The 12,608-nt window shown below is 49.6% G+C and overlaps 1 long non-coding RNA gene across 1 annotated transcript in view; it reads left to right on the forward strand.

Annotated features, from left to right (window-relative positions):
• The first annotated feature begins 343 nt into the window (after nt 1-343).
• Nucleotides 344-12,608, forward strand: part of LOC109278608 (uncharacterized) — a 310,568-nt gene continuing 298,303 nt past the window's right edge. Inside the window, exon 1 of the long non-coding RNA XR_002085752.2 lies at nt 344-1,256. This is a non-coding gene — a long non-coding RNA (uncharacterized LOC109278608). The remainder of the gene's footprint in view (nt 1,257-12,608) is intronic.

Here is a 12,608-nt window from a genome sequence, read left to right on the forward strand (position 1 = left end):
AAAAAATTAAAATTAAAAAAATATTAAAATTAAAAAATTGAAAACACACACACACAAAAGGAATCGAATAAATGATGCTAGATTGTAGGTGTGTTTTGGTCTGGGTGTTGAAGGGGGTTGATAGATTAGAGAAAAAAAGGGGAGAGAAAAAAGAAATAATTTGAAAATTTGAAAAAATGAATACACTGAAGTAGACTAAAATGAAATGATGGAAATTAAATAGAAATTGACAAATTTTACACAAAAGTAAAAAATATAGTAGAAAAAAATTAAAGAAAAATATTTTTAATAAGATTGAAAATAAAAGTGAATTTTTTCTCTTTCTGAATTCAAGAAGAAGAAAAGCAACGAAAAAGAGAAAAAAGAAAAAAGAAAAAAAGAGAAAATTGAATAGATGGACCAGTGAACAGACTGAAATACAACTGAAATTACTTCATTTTCCCCTATAAGTCAAACTATGAATCACTTTATAGTCCATAAACTAAGCAGGCGGAGAGACTTGTGTTCCTCAAGAGCGAGGTTGGCCCAGTTGAGCTTGGCTTAGTGTAATGGCTCCGTTCTCCTCTTGATGGCGCTGCTTAGCTTACTGGGGGTGGATCGCTGCAGCACTTGTAGGTGCATATGCGCATGCGTGGGACTGGTGAAAATGGTGTCACCCAGCCACCCAGTGTCGAGTATTGGAACTTTGTTCTCCAAGATCAGCAATTGCACACCCGTCCTTTGTCTTCGGCTTCCATCTACTCTCCACTTTTACACAGTCCGTGACCAAGCCCCAGGCAGTACCTCCCTCCTGAGTTTTGTCTCAGATGCGGCTGTGTTTCCGACCCCTCACTTCTGAGGGACTGCCGCTTTGACCCGTTCTGCCCCTCTGCTGGAGGGTCTCACCGAGCAATGGTCGGGTGCCGGCCGCACCCAGGAACATTCGCGGGACCTGCTGCTGCTGCTGCTCAGAGACTGCGGCCGGGTGCCAGCCCCCCCCCAGAGAAAGTTCCCGAGATCGTGTAGCAGCAGCATTTCCAGGATTACGGAAAACCACAACACACACCTGCACCAGGCTTCACCCTTAACGACCTCGTTTCAGCGCCAGCGAACGTGGTTGTTCTGCCGGGTCCACTGGGGCCTTGCCTTTGGGGGACCCACACAGCCTCTACCCGATGTCCTCCCAGCGGGGGAACTGCCTCTCTCCGTGTGGCCCGAAGAACCCTGGACTCCGCTCTGCTCCTGGGGATTCGCCCTTCCCACCAGAGCACCACCAGGTATGGAGCCGCGCCGTTTCAGCCTCTGCGCTCCCTGTTTTTAGTCCTAATGGAATTTCAACCCTCTCCTTTCTCCCTTTTTGGCTCAGTCCCTGCGGCTGCTTCCACTTTCCCGCTTTCTCTCCAGCTGCCTTTGGGGAGGGTGCTTTTCCTACATTCTCTCCCCTGTCTCCGTCCTCTCTCCACACACAAAAACAGTTCCCTGCCCTCCGTGGCTTCTGTCTCCCCCAGTTCACCTCTCTGTGCCGCATACCTGCTGAACCCTGTGGTTCAGGTTGTACAGATTGTTGTATTAATCCTCAGATCAGTTTTCTAGGTGTGCAGGATGGTTTAGGGTTGGTCTGGCTGTATTTTGGGGACGCAAGACACGCAAAAAACTTCCATGCTGTTCCGCCATCTTGGCTCCTCTCCCTTTCTTTGAATCATTCTTGACCTTATGTTGTCTTTCTTTTTTTTAATGCTTATTTATTTATTTTTGAGAGAGAGAGAGAGAGAGACACTACAAGTGGGAGAGGGGCAGAGAGAGAGAGAGGGAGACATACAATCTGAAACAGGCTCCAGTCTCTGAGCTGTCAGCACAGAGTCCAGTGCAGGTCTTGAACTCATGAACATTGAGATCATGACCTGAGCCAAAGCCAGATGCTTAAAAGACTGAGCCACCCAGGCGCCCCTACCAATGTCATTCTTATATATTGCTTATCTTCTGTATGGACTGCAAGTTTCCTGAAGGCTGTGAACTCAGTGTACCTGCTTCTGCACTCTCCCTAGCACTTAGCACAGCACCTCGCCTGTGGTCGGCAAGAGGCTGAACACTCCTGTGAGTGAATCTGAGGTCACGGGAAAGTCGCTGTTATACTGCTGTTTTCAACACGATGAGTTAGATATAGCAGGGTTGGCATCTTGGTCCAACCAAGGGCGGGTCCCGGGGACAGGGGGCACCAGTTCCCAGGAAGGCTATCCTGGGGTTAAGAAGCACCCCAGAGTCAGATTAGGACTGTGTCACAAGTCAGTCCATTACAATGGGAATCTTAGAAGGGGGCCCAGCATGGAGGCCCAGTCATCTCCCTATGCACTGTAGGTGAGGCCGGGAGGTGAGCCTGGAGATGGGGAGTAAGGTGGGGCTGTTTGACATACTCACATAAGACTAAGATTAGTTTACTGGCCCCTGTCGCAAACCTCCGTGTTGACCACTCCTTGGCCTCTCTCTGCTTCTAGTCTTAGTCAACTGATTAACCATCACCCTTTATCAGTCTAGTCCAAAGACTTCAGTGATTCCCTCTGGCCTCAGAGAGGAATCCAAGCTCCAAAGCACCAGTCTGCCTTATCTCCCGCCCTCTGCTCCCCCGACCCACACAACATCTACTGCTCAAGACTGGATCTTCTCTGCCACCCCCCTGCTCCCCATGGTGCACTTTGTAGTTTCCTGCCTGGACACCTTTTCACATTCTGTCAGAATGGGCCTCATTCTGTCTTCCACACACCCACACCTACACCTGCTTCCTGAGCCCAATTATCTTACCTGTTCCAGGAAGACCTGTTTAGCTTTCGTGGTCCACATTCCACGTTAGTCTAACATCTGCTCCGTGTGTACCAGGTGCCAAGCGCTCTGTGTGGGTGACTCCAGGCCATCCTACAAGTAGTGCCCTGTCCCTGGCTCTGCTGTTGGTTCCAGAGGTGGTCTCTTGCTCAGAGTTCACCGCTATATGTTCAATAACGGTATTGAACCAAGCACTTTAAAATCCAAAACATTCTTTTTAGTCCTGTCATATACAAAATAATCTGTTGGTCTTTTCTCTTGTTCTGCAAAGAATAAATAGCCTCTCCTCCCCTCTGTGACACCAAAGACGATGGGTACTGTATGAAAATGTGGGATTTAGGGTTTCTAATTTGGAGGCGATGTGGTATTTTATAAGGATACTGAAGTACGACTCCGGGAACCTGTCTCTTGGCTCCGTTCCTGGGCACATCACTCAGTCTGTCTGAGCTGATTGCTTCCTTTGTTAAAAGCAGAAGAGAACTCCTATGATCTGGGCTTTGGTGAAGGGTAAATTAAATAAAGTTATGCCACCACTCTGTAAACTGCAAAAATAACGTGGACTTATTATTATTGTGCTCATTTTTATTGTTGCTCTCCAAAGATGAATTCTGTCCTGAACAGAATAATAAGCGGTGGACAGAAAGGGTGGAGTCCTGAGTTGTAAAGGACACAAGATGAGCGTGGACACTTGGAAAACTGCCCGTAGTCTATTGGTATTGGTTAGGCTTAGCCAACCCCAACAATCAGACCAAGATGCCTCTCCCAGGGAGTCCTAGACAGGGCTGACGGACAGGCTTCGAGGCATCTGTGAAGTTTCTAACATTAGATCCTTCTGGGAAGAAGACTGGCTAGATTCATTAGATTCTCAATGGTCCCCAGAGGGAAGAGGAAGTAGTGGCCCTGGAATCAGGCCCAAGCTAGTAGCTGGGAAGAGGGTCTTTGGTTCAGAAATGGAAGTTAGGGATGGGGAAATCCTGCCAGTTACTGGGAATGGAGCCTCTAATCCAGCTACTTTGGAGCCAACCTGGGAGGGTCCTGGGTAAGTTTGCCAGGGGTGGTTCTCACTGGGAGGCAGCCTTGTATCCACGTGTGACGTCAGATCTGTCCAGGGACGAGGGAGACTCCCCGGAAGTGGCTGAGTCCCCTGTCCTGAGAAGGGCTCAAGCGCTGACGAACCCAGCGCAGGTTTTGTAGAAGGAATTCTGGCATTAGGTGGGAGGTTGGGCTAAAAGGCCCCTGCACTTCCTGACACCTTTCAACCGTTTGTTTCTCTGATAAATGTGTTAAGCAGTGTCCAGAAGACATGACCACTTTGCTGAGTACTTGTATTGTATCTACCTTGGGCCCCAAACTCCTCAGCCTGTTGTGAATTCAATGGTGTACTTCTTAGCCGGCTGTGTATGTGATCCTTTCCCAGCTCTCACAGAAGAGATCAATGTGGAAGAGAGCAGAAGGTTGGGGCTGGGTCTCCAAGGCCATGTCTAAGAAGGGGCTGGAGCCCAGAGCAGACTGTGTTCTGTGCAGCAGTGGATAGACTTGAGTATGAAGCGTTTTGACAACAATGGCTTCGCTGTCAGATATGTTTGGGAAATTCTGGATGGAACAAAGTTAGGCAGTTTTTGTTTGTTAGCTTGTTTGTTTTATTTCTTTGAACCTTCTGATTTTCCAAGAAGGGAACACGATGTGTGGCATCTCCCTAATTTTTTTTGAGCACGGCACCTTCTTTTCCCCAGGGAGCAATTCTCGAGGCTGATGTTCCAAAGAATACACTAACATTGCCCAAGACAGCTTTGTCAGATACCCTGTCTTTTCTGCCTCCTGTCTGTCTCTGCTTTCATTTTCTGCAGCCAGGATTCTGTAGGGAGACATGTGGAGCCTTAAGAAGACCCTTCCTCAGCCCACTAGGATTTCTGCAAGTGGTATAGGTTTAGGCGTGTAATGAATTTAGATTTAATTTGCAAGTGAAAAAGCTTGCTTTCTTTTGTAGCTTACACCAAAGCTCAAACGTCTAAGCTTCCAGGGTTTAAGTCTAATTAACTGTATTTCACAGCTTATTTAAAGAAAAGAATGGAGGCATTAAAATTGTAAAATCTAATTTTTGAGTAAATCTTTCAGTGCAAAATTAATGTCGCAGTATTAGAGCCGCCTTGGCAATATATCTCTTGTCTTCAAATTTCAAAATGAGCTTTTGCAAACATGAAATTATTCATTAGACTGTCTGGTAAAGAGATAAATAAGTGTCTCTTCAAATCCTCAATCTCCTCTTCTCTATTTAGCCAAAGACGGAGTTATTTGGTTTCAGGGCAAGTGAGTTGATCAGATTTGTGAATTTCGACAGGTAAGGAGAGCAGGAAAAGGAACAGAAGCTGTGTATGTCGAGGGAGTTGGGGTGGAGATTGAGTCCCTTCTTTGTCCTCCTGGCCTGCTCCTGAGGGATTGGCCCTGGGAACAATGACATGTCTCAGCAGCCACACTGGGGCACGGTGGAGGGCACAGTTTTGCTGGGCAGCTGCTCTGGCTGAAATGCCCAGATTCTCCAGTACCTCCAGGTGGGCAGTGGTCCATTCATTATCATAACCAAGGGGTCACCATCCCATCTGGCCTGTCACTGAAACATCTTTAAGTTCTGTCTCCTTCTCTCTGACCCCACTGCTATGGCCCTAATCCAGGGGCTCAGCCATCCATCCTTCCATTCTCCTCTGCCACTGTCCCTCATAGACCCCACATCCTGGGCTCCCTAGATGTGCCCAGCATGGGCAGTGCTCTGAACTTTCGCACGCACTCCTGCAAAACCCTAGGGCACTTTTCAATCACTCCTGCTCCCCACTAGACCACAGAGAATATATCTGCTTCTCCTTTGTATCCCTACTGTCTGGCACTGTAGCTGGTATATAGTAGGTGCTCATGAAGTGTTGGTGATGACGAAGATGACTGATGGAATTTCAGAACCAAATGTTCAGGAACTTTGGGTTCATGTTTTCCAACCGTTTGTTTTGCTGGTAGCTGTTCCTTTTTACCCACGGTACAAAGTTGGGGGGTGGGCAAGAGGGGGAAGCTGAGCCCTGGGGCAGCTCAATGAGGAAGGGTCTGTGTAGCATGTAAAGAATATATCTGGGTGAGAATTTAGCTCTGCTTCTTATTTCCCAGGTGAACGTGAGCAAGCTGCATCACTTTCTAGTCTGTCTCCTGACCCTCAAAATGGAAATAAAAGCATCTACATGTAGGAGTTTTGTGAGTCTTAGAGATCGCGCAGGGGTGGTGTATAAGAAGCGCCTCATACTGTTGCCGGGCGCACAGTAAGCCTTCAGAAATTGGTAGCCACTGTTTTTGAACATTGTGCAATGCAAAGAAGGATGAGGTTTAAGTAAGCTAATGCTTATGTACCGGTGTTTGCTTCATTGCTCGGTCTTCCGTTCATTTCCTCACTCATTCAGTACATAGTCATTACGTTTGCGCTGCGTGTCACCAAGTGTGCCAGGCTCTAGGGATGTGTCATAGGTGATCACACTGTCCTGACCTCTCCTACTGGTCATTGGAATCCAACTTTACTTCTTGTTCCCCTCACCGGTAACCCAGTGCAAGCCACAATTGTCTCTTGCCTGATGTGTTCCCATAGCCTCCTAGTCTGCCTACCTCTGCCTCGCCTCGTGCCAGCCCATTTCCTCTGGAACAGAGAAATATTTTAAAATACAAAAGGGCCACATGACCGCCCTGATTAAAGCTTCAGTGGCTCCTGATTGCCCATTGGACGTGGTCCATGAGCTGTCACGTAGCTCAGAAAGCCTGGCAGGGTCCTGGCTACCTCTTCAGCCTCATCTCTGCTTATGTCCCTACCCCACGCAGACTGTCCTGTCACCTAGAACTAAATGCACATCCTATAGGGTCTTCCCTCTAAGCCTTCCTGAAGCTATTCCTCCTGCCTGGAATGTTCCTTGCGTTTCCTTCTCTCCCCACTTTCTTGTGTTGGCCTGGCATGTATTCATCCATGTCTTAGGTTAAAGAATTTCTCCCTGGGGGCATTTCTTTTTTTTTTTTTTAATTAAAAATTTTTAATGTTTATTTTTGAGAGCGAGAGAGACAAAGCGTGAGCAGGGGAGGGGCAGAGTGAGAGGGAGACACAGAATCAGAAGCAGTCTCCAGGCTCTGAGCTGTCAACACAGACCCTGACATGGGGCTCGAACTCATGAACTGTGAGATCAGGACCTGAGCTGAAGTTGGACCTTAACTGACCGAACCACCCTGGGGGTCTTTCTTGACTTTGAGAATAGGAGAGGCACTCCTCGCTCCTCTCAGGGGGCTCTACAGAGCCCTGCCCCTCCCTATCATGGCACTGACTGTTTCCCTGATACTCTGTCCCCACATCCAGCCCGCGTATTACATTCAAAGAAAGCAGAAGATGGACATCCAAAAAGCATTGAAAAATAATTTTAATCTTTTATGAAGCTGTTTGAAAAATGCCAAAGGGACATTTATTCCTAACACACAGCAGAACTTTAAAAACCCCTCTCTTCTCTCTCTCTGTCTCTCAGGACCCCACACAGGGCCCCAGCATCACAGCGTTCCCTTTGCCCTCCCTCCGCATGTTCCCCGAGCGACGCCGAGCACAGCCCTTGCTTGCTTTTATTACTTTTACCCCCACCCTCACCTTTCTAGAGTTCCACTCACAAGTAACTTTCTTCACTTTCAGTCTCATTTCTCAGTTAACAAAGGACAATGCACAAATATCCACACGACCCCTGGCATACCCACACCACAGGTTGGAGAGAGATCAGACTCTGTCACCCGTGCTTGCTGCCTCTGCCCTTTCAGATCGGCCCAGCTAGTGGAGGAGATCACAAACTCAGCGGCCAGGCAAAGGTCGTACCCAAGAAGTGGTCTAGGGCGTAGTGGAGCCTGAAGGAATCTGAGCCAACACTCCCTGCCCTGCGTGGCCCCATGAAGTGGTTCTTCTCAAGAGCAGTGACTTCGATTGCTCTGGTCTGCTCAGTGTCCCCAGCACTTGGGAGGGGGACCAGCCCCACCACTGAAGGAGGAATGAATGAAAGGAAGGAATGTGGGCCCTGTGTTACCAGATCTCCTGAGTTTATCAAGAGGAGCCAGGAATCTGAATCTTAATGAGAAATCTGAGTTTTAGCTGTCAGATACAATTTCACAGTGTTTTAAAAATTCACTGTGGGCCAGGCTCCTGTGCTGGCAATCACTGACCTCTGACTTCAGCTTGTTAGGCTCCTTGAATTCCCTCTCTACATTTTACTTGATTTCAACAGTCTGAAGGGCAATACCAGGGGCTCCTTATGTTTTAGAAGGTGGGCAGGTGGGGAGGAAGTCTGGACGTTCTGGCACAGCTATGAGCTTGGAGAGGCAGAGAAGCCTCCCATTTACCCTGGAACCCCAGGCCTTACCCAGGGCCTAGCACACAGTAGGTAATTGGCGAATATGTGCCGAAGGAATGATGTCCCAGATGTGGGAACCAGAATCTCCTGAGTTCTTGGGCAGGTGGCATTCTGCTTAGAGAGTGGGGTGTGGCCCGGGGGGGCATGGGGCTGTGTGTGGAGTCTAGGGGCTCAGCTCTGCTAACTAGCCATGCTGTCTTGTCTCCTCTCAGCCTGTGCTTCTGTGTGGGGGTTAGCCTCATATTACTCGGTGCCTTTCAGCTCAAACGCCTCTGCTTGCAGACAGGGTCAGAGCAGAGGAAATTGGACTGGAGGGGGCCAAGGTGGGAGAGGAAGAAGCCAGAGTTGGGCTGGGGCAGGCTGTGGCTCCCACTGTCCCAGGTCCGTCTCAGCAGCCCCACCTAGAGGCAGGCAGAAGATCCATCTCCGGGCATACAGCTTTCCGGGCAGAGGGAAGCCTGAGCGCTTGCTGTTTGTTTGTTTGTTTGTTTGTTTTTCCTGAGAAATCTTGGTCCCATGGGAACTTCTTTGAAGTAATCACTTCTCGGAGCCAATTAGTGTCTAGCCGCGCTGTGTGGAATGGCCCAGGGGAGGCAGTGTGGGCTGTCTCGCTGTGACAGAGATGGTGTGCGGCAGTGGGGGAGGGAGGGATGCAGCGCTTTGCTGCATTAATAGGGTGGCTCGCCTATGGTTAGGCCACGCCCCTCCCCCCCTCCCCCAGCCCTCGTAGGTTGTTCCCCCCCCCCCCCCCCCAGGATGAGTGGGACTCCAGGGGACAACTCTACAGAAGACCACTGGGCCTGTAGGGTGGGGGAAGGCATCAGAAGGCAGGGCGGTTGGGGAGCTAGACCCAAACCCCAGCTCTGCTCCTTATCAGCTGTGATCTGGGCAAGTCACTTCACCTTTCCCAGCCTCCATTTCCTTTTTGCTAAAACCAGAACACCTGGCTGCCTACCTGGAGGTCCTGTTGTCAGGGTGAAGCAAGGGCCAAGACCCTTTGTGAAGGCAACAGGAGGGCAGATTACTTAATCTTTTTAAACTCCAGTTCTCTCTCATCTGGTGAAGGGGTTGAGTCCAGGAGGAGAGTGTGTAAATGCCTGACATGTAAGGACTAAAGAGGTACTGGTGTCTGTTATTGTTAACTCTGGCAGTACGTAGGCTCTGGCCCCAAGCAACAAGTTCTGAGTTACCACAGTGAGGGGGAAATGCCACAGGGGATTACAGGTTTCCAGCTGCTTGGGTGTTCTTGGGCCAGGCTGTGCTGACAGATGAGAGGAAGCAAGGCCCTTGCAGCATGGGGTCCAGATGACCCTGGCTTGGGGTGGACTGGGGAGGACATGGGTCAGGAAGGAGCCCACTGTGGAGCCACCTGCTTACAGAGCGATGGGGTCAATTGAAGCAGGGTCTAGAGGCAGCGCAGAGATGACCTTTTTTGAAGATGAGACTCGGCGAAAGTGAAGTGGTTCAGAACTAGCCTCTCCAAAACGTGCCACTTTGGCAGGTGGATTATTTTGAGCTGAAGACAATCAAGGCCCAAAAGACTCAGGAAGAGCTTTTTACCTTCCCCTTCACTGCGTCTAAGAGTTTAGACAGAAGCCCTGATGCAGAAAGAGAGCCGTGAGCACAAATAACTACAAAGACTGGACCAGGGGTGGTGACATGGGGGTGTACCGGGCCTGTGTGTGCAGAGTCCTGTCTGGGTCCCATCATCTCGGCATGGCATGACAAACTTTTGTTTACCAAACATTTGCCCTTCTCGTCTTCCTGTAAGTTCTTCCTCCCCTTTGAAGCCCAGACCCCTACACCCTTCTCCTCAGCTCAGGATGGCGAATCAGCCTCAACTGCCTATCTTTGAGCCTCTCATGTCTGTGTGGGGCTCCTCTATGTATGAAGTTAAATTTGTCTTTCTCCTGTTAATCTGTGTTATGTCAATTTAGTTAATAGACTAAAAGAATCTAGAAGGGTAGAGAAAAAAAAATTGTCCTCCCCTGTAAGAGGAAGAAGCTTAGCACCAGGCAAGTGAGAGGCAGACCCAGGCCCAAGTCCTGGATTCCAGCCCCCCGGTCCAGGATTCTGTTCTTAACCCCCACAGAAGGGATGCCCATAGGGGGTCCAGTGGCTGCATCTCACAGCCACCTGTACATTATGATTCTCCCTTTACATGGAGCTCTCCCACCTCCTCTGTGTACCCTAGAAGGCAGGACTCAAGCCTGGGCTCTCCTCTTCCCCCTTCACTGTCCCAGCAGAGACCCTCCAGGGAGCCAGTGTGGCTGTGCTTTTTCTGTGCTGACATGGGATTTGGCCCAGGGCAGACAGGTGCCTTCAGGCATATAGTAGCCTGGAAGAAACACGCAGGGGCATTTGAAACCTCCAAGCTGGTAGGTTTGGGCTTCTGAGAAGCTGGGTAAACAAACCTGGGCCCAAGAGGAAACTCATTTTTTCTTTCCTCTGCCTTTCAAACTCATCAAAGTCAAGTTCTCAAAGCTCTACTGTCTCACAAGTGCCTTCAAATGGGTCTCATTGTTTTATTTATTGTGCTTATCACAGGTACAAGCAGCCTGGAGATTTCCGGGCCAGTCAAGACCTCTGTCAGGGAGGGTTGACATTTCTGGGGGATCTGAATGGTCCTTTGGGGCAGGCCTGATTCAGAGAGGAGGTGCTAATGGAGGTTTCCCAAGTGGGTCATTTCCTGCACGGCTTTCCATGCCTAACAGACCTGGATACACGACTCCATCCATGATCCACTGTCCCAGACAGGTAGGTGTGTGTCCTGCAGCTCAGGAAAATGCTCCAGCATTCTGGCTCTCCCCATGGACCACTAAGTAGGGCTCAGCAGCAGCACTGATGAAAGTCGCTGTAACCTTCTGATGAAACAGCATGCAATAAATAGGAACCAAGTGCGTATTGTGTGTGTGTGTGTGTGTGTGTGTGTGTGCATATGTGTGTGTGTGTCTGCACGTGTGTGTGTGTGTGCATGCGCACACATGTGAGTGTATTGGGGGAGATGCAGAAATAAAGGAGGGCTGCCCTGTGGTTCCCTGAGGCCCATAGCCCACTGTAGGGAGAGGAAGGCAAGCCCCAATCACCCTGCCACCTGGTGGGCTGGGCTAAGTGCACCATTGAGGTAGCAAGTGCCGGTGAAGAGGGAGAAGGATTCTGATCTGAACGGGAGGAGGAGAGCATGGTGAAGGTCAACAGAGAGGCTAGGGAGGGGTGTTCAGTGGAGGGGTGAAAGAAAGGAGGCTCAGAGGCAGGGAGTGCAGGTGAGTTTGGTGGATGAATGGTGGCCAGCCTACTGCTGCAGAAGAAAAGTCATGGTCAGGGATGGGTCCTGGGAGATTGGGTTGGGCCAGACAATGGGAAGCATAACGTTGTTCTGTGGGCACCTGGGCTCATCTGTCAGTATTTGAGGAGCATCTGGGGTTACTGTGTTCTGGGTGGGCACACAGCTTGACGCTGTGCTAGGGTCACATTTTTGGCAGTTCCTGAAGGTTCGCAGACAAAGAAGCCTGGCCGTGGGCTTTGCTGGACATCCAACCCCTCCTGTTCTTCTGGATAACTGATAGAAAGGCCCACCACAGAGAGATTAGTCCTCAGAACATTCGCCTGCTTCTTCTCCAATGGGCTCAAAGTGGGTGCACATGTGCCCTTCAGGCACTGTGGCCAGGCAGCAGGTAAAGCCTGGGCCAGCTGTGGAGTCTTGGCTGACCCCCTACCTCTCTGAGTCTGGTTATCATCTTTGCAGTGTGGCTGATGCTACCTTTTTTTGCCAACATGACATAATGTGTATAACAGTGCTTTGAAAGCTGTATTATACAAATGCAAAGTACTATATTTTTTTCCTTTCCTTTTATTAACTTCTCATCTATCCTCAGCCTGCCCTGTAACTGGGCCAGGACCAAAGACCTGTCTCCTTCCATATCACAACGGCTGTGTGTTGTGGAGGGCAGATTGGATCACCTCTATGTTTTAGCGATTCCAGGAAGGCTAGAGGCTGGAGAGGTAAAGAGGCATGGGCTTGGTCAGGCAGTAATGAGCAGAGTGGCTGTGTCTGGGCCCAGGAGAAGATGCTAGAAAGGGACAGGAACATTTTTATTGATGACATTGAAGACTGCCATCCTCTCCTTCTCTTCCTTCATCTTCATAATGTCCTGGACCCCAAGCACCTTCATACCCCTCTTCTGCTTTTGGATTCCTTTATTTCTCATTCTGAATGATTCAGCTTGTGTGTTCTCTCTCCCTGAAGCATTTCCCGTTTTTCCTGGGTGCGTGGTCTCTCATCGTCTGTGGCATCTGTTGGCTTCCCTCTCCATGGTGCTTCTCCACTGCGCTGCGTATCACGGGCATTTGCGTAGATTTCCTTTCCTTCCTGTTTGCTTTAGGCTCCTCCAGAGAGGGGGCCATATCTTTTGGGCCTCTGTG

Source organism: Panthera pardus, unplaced genomic scaffold (genome assembly GCF_024362965.1).
Source record: "Panthera pardus isolate Hobbes unplaced genomic scaffold, ASM2436296v1 HiC_scaffold_12, whole genome shotgun sequence".
Taxonomy (NCBI): domain Eukaryota; kingdom Metazoa; phylum Chordata; class Mammalia; order Carnivora; family Felidae; genus Panthera; species Panthera pardus.